This window comes from Rhipicephalus microplus, chromosome 3 (genome assembly GCF_043290135.1).
Source record: "Rhipicephalus microplus isolate Deutch F79 chromosome 3, USDA_Rmic, whole genome shotgun sequence".
NCBI lineage: Eukaryota > Metazoa > Arthropoda > Arachnida > Ixodida > Ixodidae > Rhipicephalus > Rhipicephalus microplus.
Window position 1 is genome coordinate 129,274,885 of NC_134702.1, and position 7,101 is coordinate 129,281,985.

Genomic DNA, 7,101 nt, shown 5'->3' on the forward strand with positions numbered 1-7,101 from the left:
TGCTGAATGGTGCAAAATAACCGAAAAGAAATAAGGCCAACACCTTGTCGGCACATCGTCATTTGTTTCGGGTGTCGTGCTGTGCCTGCACCGCTGAACTCACGCTGCACAATTTCTGAACTTCGCGTGCACAGCCGTGAACCGGTTCCGACCGGTGCAGGTGAATCGAACGGACCTGTGATCTGCAGCACCCTCAGTGGGCGCCCTTCCAGATTACTGTTAATCTGAGCCGCCGCAACGATAAGTTACAGCGGATCTCCGCTTTCTTCATACTGTAATGGCGAAAACCAGTGGCTGCATTTCTATAAAATTACAATAAAGCAGTAGCGGTATCTTCCCGCGGAAAGCTCGTGCCCCTTAGGTGTTCCAGCGTTTCAGCTGTTGCCTTGAATTACTACTTGAGCATCTTATCAGCTCAGCTAACAAGAGGGCTACGTCGGGAGCTTATCGCTATGCATTCGTTACAGGTATATACCAGTTATCTGCCAGCTAATAGTTTTAATTCGAGAAAAAATATCAAACCTTCGCTTCGCCCCCCGGTTACGTCAATGTATGGGGCCGAGTTTACGCCCCCACCCCCCCCTTTCATGTGGCTAGTAGAGTGCCTTGCCCCCTAGGGCCGTTGCCAGATTCAATGTAAGGAGCAGAACTTGTGCCTCCCTCTTAGATGACTTGGGGGAGCGGCCGCCCCATCTGTCCCCCTCGTGCGCACACCTATGTGAGGAAGGGTTACAGAATAGGGCTCGGTGCTACCCCGCTTGACCTGTGTGATGCAGTCTATTTTTTTTTTCTATCTAGGTTTTACATTTGTGCATTAATTTGTGATATTTCAATCTCAGCTTCTTCATTTCAGATGGATTCTACAAAAGCATATGCATGTGCCCGGTGCCACCAGAGGACCAGTTCATTGTCTGCACTTTTCCGGCACTTTTGCACTTGGCATGGCACAGAAAGTAACTGGACTTGCAATTTTGAAAACTGTGTGCGGACGTTTAGACTGTACAGTTCATTCCGGAAGCACATGAGGAGACACCACGACCATTTGCTTCAACCACCTGCCAGTGAGACCTGTTGTTGTTGCACTGTCGTTGTAGCACTGTTGTTGGTGCAACTGATGAACCCAGTGAAATTGATGCAACTGATGAGCCCAGTGAACTCTGTGAACCCAGTGATGAGGAGCCCCCACAGGGATGCAGACACAACAGGAGCACTTGTGATGTTACTGATCAATGTGCCATACATCTGTCCTCTCTTCTCTTAAAGTGGCAAGAAGGGAGACGATTGCCAGAGTGTACTGTGAATGAAATTGCCAATGACTCGCTCAACTTCATTACAGATTTTCAAGCTAAACTGAACACAGCTGAAATGGGAAGACTCCAGCACCTTGGGACAAAATCTGGACGAGAACAATATTGGAAAAGTGTATTCACTTTTGTGTCTCCACAAACTGTGCATCTTTCAAATCACCCAGATGATCAATTTGAATATGTACGTCTTCTAGAGACCATGCAAGCTATTGCTGGGGTCCGTGAGCTTTTAGGGGAATTCAAGCAGTCTGCAACCCTCTTGAAGGATGTATGTGATGGAGACTACTTTAAGGAGCACAACATATTTAAATAAGCTGGCTCTGAGAAGTCGTTGGCCCTTCAGGTATATTTTGACGAGTTTGAAGTGTGTAACCCTCTGGGAAGCAAACGTGGCAAACACAAACTTATTGCTGGATACTTGTCATTGTTGAATTATATGCCACAGTCGCGTTCAAAGCTTGATGATAAATATCTGATTCTCCTTGCAAAAAGATGCCTTGTAACGAAATTCAGTTATCAGTAAATTCTCAAACCACTGCTGAACGACTTGTAGCAACTGGAATCTAATGGAATTAACATAAATGGAACAGTAATGAAGGGGTCACTTTTATATGTTAGTGGCGACAACCTGTCAAGCCACCAACTTGGTGGTTTTCGAGAATGTTTTTCATTTGGCCTTATGTGCCGCTACTGCATGGCAGACAGAAATGAGATCAATGATAAATGGCATGAAGAAAAGTTTGTTGCGAGGACAAAGCAATCGCACAGTCGTCACGTTGAGCTTGACAAGCAGGATCAAACTTTAAGTACTTCATATGGCGTTACTGGTGAGAGCTGCCTGAGCTCTCCGAGTTCGTTTGATGTTACGCAAGGCTTGCCACCAGACATAATGCACGACCTTCACGAAAGCGTGATCCCTTTCATCCTGAAACATGTAGTCGGGGCCATAGTATAAAGTGGATTTTTGACTTTGGAGCAATTAAACGAGCGACTTGCCAAATTTTCATTTCAAGCGGGGGACAAAAAGTCTAAGTTGCCCCCCTTGTCACATGCAGCAGTTTTTGGAAAAACCCCCATAAAAGGGTCAGCTGCTGAAAAGCTTTGTTTTTTTTTGTTTCTTCTCTTTTCTTGTGGGGGACAAAGTGCCAATAGACAATCCTGCATATAAAGTATACCTTCAACTGCGTGCTATCGTGGACATCATTCTTGCTCCGCAGGTGTCCAAAGGTTCTGCTGCATATCTGAAGGTGTGCATTGAGGACTTTCATGTAGCATTCAAGAAAACTTTTCCAAATGTCAACATTATACCGAAGATGCACTATATTATTCACTATCCTAGCCTTCTCCTTTCATATGGCCCTCTTAGTAGACTGTCCTGTATGTGGTTTGAAGCAAAACATCAATTTTTTAAGTCTCTCAGCAGGAAAATGCAAAACTTCAAAAGTATTTCTGCAACACTAAGTCGCCGACACCAAATGCATCTTATGTATGCTTTGACACAACCTCATGAACCACTGATTGTTAAAGGCAGCAAAGCAATGGATTTAAACATGTTGCCGGACCTTTTTGAAAGACAGACTACAGGAACTTTCTTTGAATATGACAGATATGCAGTGTGTGGATTCAATTACTGTCTCTGGAAAGACACTATCTGTGGGTGCTGTGGTACCTTTGCTTGTACCTGATGACTGTCTGCCAGAATTTGCCAAAATTACACTCATTGTTGTACATTCACTTAAAATGTTTGTATTTGCCTCCATTCTCGAGACAAAATATTTCGATGAACATTTTCATGCTTTTGTTGTTGAGAGCTCAACTCACAATGTAATTATTGAAAATTCTGGTCACTGTGGAGAGTTTCATAACCTGTTGCACTTATATGAAATTGGAGGCAATAAGTATGTAAGCCCTCATTATGCTTTTTTTACAGAATCAGATGAGTAACACTTCTGCACTTCATGTGCAATCCTGTCCCCCCTATGGGCAGTCTAGGCATTTTGAGTTCGCTGTTTACAGTTCGCTGTTTTCTCACAGTGCTACCAGAAGTTCCGTGGTAAACATTGACGCCTCTTTAGAATGTGCTGTGAAATTTTTTCATGTCATCTTAAAATGAATTCGTTATTACAGTTTATTGGTTCTGACTTCACTGCTAGAAGTTCCATACTTCATGAAATACAAGCAGAGTTACATGGATTTGCTGCACGTCCTTAGCGCTTTTTTTCCCCGGCGAAAGCACGAAAAGGTACACAAGGGTGAGGTTAATGACCTTCGGCCCGTTATATTTTGTATCTTTAAACATGCAACTCACTTTTACTGTGCGTGCTGATTTGATTCTATACTGCGTGTAGTTCTAGCGTGATAGAGCCCAATGTGGGTGCATCACAGGATCAGGCAGTTTCCACAGCAGCTATGCAGGTCACAATGCTCAAAGTAGCCAGAGGCTGTGTCGCATGTGTTTGTGACATAGCTAGAAAAATTGTGCTTTTTTAATTCACCCTGAAATTCGGTGCAAATTTCATGCTGTGTGCCATGTTCTTCGGAGCCTGGGCTGCCTATCGGCATCATTTTCTGATAGTGTTCAAAAGGTGCTGCAGGGGCTCTTTTAGGTTCGGCAATATTTGCCGTATTGCTTCTATTATACTGACAAAAGTGCACTACTTCAATTGCTGCTGCATAACTCCTTCTTACAGTGAAACTGTTTAACCCTATGCAGACAAAAAATGGAGATGATGAAGCTAACCGAATTTTCTCACATGGTGACGCTCTCACATGGTTGTAGTTATGTTGTTTTTTTTGTTCCACATCATGTGCCTCCTTTGCACTGCAACAGCAGTGTAGTGCCATGTTCTTCTGAGGTAACTTAACTCTCCTGCTCAGATGCCATGTTGCTCACATTGTTTCTTTCTTAGGGCCATGATGATATGAGTTCAGGTGACCTGATATGAGTTCAAGTGATGCAGCGCTTTCTTAGCTGGGGCCCCTACTAAGACTTTTTGCACACAACTTCATTACTGCACTGTAGTCACAGTGATATGTGCAGAGGAAAGAGAAACGATGCTCCTTAACCTTTTAGCTAGTGCATTCACATCTCTACATCATAAGCACAAGCCCTCATACACAAAGAACTATGGGAGATTGTGCCAACACACCTGTGTACAGAATTGGCTAAAGTCTGCGTCAGCAGCAGAAATGTGTATGGAGTTAATCGGCATGGGGACAGGCTTTTTGATGAGTCTTTCCACTGCCAAATGGAGATATGCAGTACCCTATGCACAGAACAGCTGTGTTTCATTTCAAGCATTTTGTTTCATAGCATTGCACGATCTCCAATGAATTCTGTCAACTTTGATGCTCACTCAGAGGCTCTTTTTGCTTGCAGCGAAGATGCACAATTTATAGACTTCCCTGCTTTGGGAGAAGGCATAATAGGGCATTTTCGGCTATGTTCAAAGCTTGGCTTGTTTCATTAAGCATACTATGCTCTGCATCAGATGCAATTAAGATCTCTGTCTTGCACTGTCTCCGTCTTAGTACTCTCCTCCTGCTCCTACTCAATCTTGAATCTTTTTGTCACTAGAATATTATTGTGTGCCAATGTAAATATACGTTTAGAGTAATATGGGAATTGTGATGCCGAACGTACTGTCATTTCTTAAGGCTGATTATTTTTGCACCTTTTAATGTTGACGCATCTGTGTCGTTCTTTGTCTTTACATCTTTGCAGTAACACTCCTCTTTGTGCTAGGCGGTCATGTTTTTTGCTGCTGCAACATTATTCAAGTCGGAGAATAGCCAGAAGTTGGTACACCATGCCACCCCTCCACCCGAAATTTTTTTCGCCATGGCATGTAGAGAGCAAAAAATTACCATTTCAAGGGGGTGCCCCTCACTGGAAAAATTTCTGGCTATGCACCCGTTTGAAGTGATTCTTTTTTTAGATGCTAGTCCTGCCAAGTCTATTTTGTGCAGTAGCACTTTTGTGCTATTTTATGCATTTGTCTGCCGTTGTGAAAGATGTAGCTGTATGTACTGTTGTCTAATAAATTGTGACATGTAGGTGACTGCACTGTCACTATGTTTTGCTCTGAAATATTCTCAATTGTGGTTTGCTGTTTGTAGTTTCACTGATCTGTCTAATGATAAAACTGTGGTAAGCTAATGTTTTGCCTTCCACGTCTAAACTTTTCTGAATAATTTGAAGGAAACTCTCCAATGTGTCATTAACCCTTTGTTGCATGCTGTCCAGTTTAGTGGAAAAATTTGGAAAATTTGCGAGTCAGCTGCGGTGACTCTGAGAGGTGCATGTGCATATCGGTAACTGAAGTGGACAAAAGAGGTTTTCATTCACTGTATTAGATTGCACTATGGTTGAATGCTTTTCCCTGCACTCTTGTTCAAGAAGGCAGACACCTACATTGGTGGATAAGTCAAGTTCTCGTCTACTTTTTTTTTCTTATAACACATACGAAACTACCATTTGGTATATTTTATTTTATTGCATGGACACGATAGAAGAAGCGTTTGTAATTACAAGCTGTATATATTGCGGCTTAGCGAAATGAAGGTATTTTTTTAAACATTAAGTTTCATACTGTGTCCACTCTAGTGAACACCATGCATGGTGTAAACCCAGCTGTGGTGCCTCTGATAGTGCATGTGGGAAATGGTAACTAAAGTGAAGAAAAATGGTTTTAATTCACCACGGTGAATCGCAGCAGGTTTCGGCCCTTTTTTCTGCACTTTTGTTCAAATAAGCAGACTCTTGCTTTGGCGGCTTTTTGAAATTCACTTCTTTCTCTTAAAACACAGATGAAATCGTGATTTGGTATGTTTTAATCAATGCCATTCTAGCCAAGAACAGTAAATATTGTGGCTTAGCGAAGTCAACATAATTTTTTAAATAGTTGAACCCCCAGTGTCCCCTCACCCCCTTAGCCCCCTCTACTAGAAAGAAATTTCTGGCAACTTTTCTGGTGGTACTGCAGCAAATTTTTCGCTACAATTCGTTCGAGCAAAACAGCTCGATTGGTGAAAAATGAACTTCTTGTGCATGTTGTTCCCTGTAGCGGACATTCTGTATTTTATGAAATAAAGATTATACTTCAACACCTTTTTTGTGCCTTTTTTGTGAATGTAAAATAACAGAAAAAAACAAAAGCAAGTTCTGCTCTGATGCATACATAGGTTCCTGCCATCCAACAAAGGGTTCAATAACCATAATCAACTTGTTCTTTAACAATCATTTGGAGCCTGTAGTCACCCAGACTGTGAATGCATTAGTCACATTTTTAGGTGGATGAACGCACAAATGTTTCTACGAGCGGTACCAGCTAGTCTCCAATAGGGGTACCTTACTGCCCTTTCACAGGATGCTCAATTCAAAGACAAAAACTCTGAGGACACTTGAGCTTTGCCTTCAAGATAAGTACTAAGATTTCATAGCACGTTAAAAAGAAGGTTTGCTTAGAATAAGAGCCATTGTCATGCACGTGACTAATAATCATTTTGTGATATGGCACATCAAAGCTCAGGTTACATTTTGATTGGCTGGTGAGCTTGTATACCATTTAGCATAAGCTGCACATGAAAGCAGACACAGTTTTCATCTGTTTGAAAAGGAAGGTTTAGTCAAGCAAACACTGATATAAGAAAAGCAATCAAGACAACAAAGACTTCTATAATTTGAAGGTGCACTTGGCAGTAAAAACTCTGAACTTTGCATGAGTCTTCTTTCTTATCTCCCACTGAGGGCACAATGTTGTCTTGTTCTCAAGTTTTATTTGTCTGTGTTTGC

The 7,101-nt window shown here is 42.0% G+C and overlaps 1 long non-coding RNA gene across 1 annotated transcript; it reads left to right on the forward strand.

The window, feature by feature from the left end:
* Window positions 1-9: 9 nt before the first annotated feature.
* LOC142803921 (uncharacterized) lies at window positions 10-6,421 on the forward strand. Its single transcript, XR_012894368.1, has 2 exons — window positions 10-467; window positions 854-6,421. It is a non-coding gene; the product is annotated as an uncharacterized LOC142803921 (long non-coding RNA).
* Window positions 6,422-7,101: the final 680 nt, after the last annotated feature.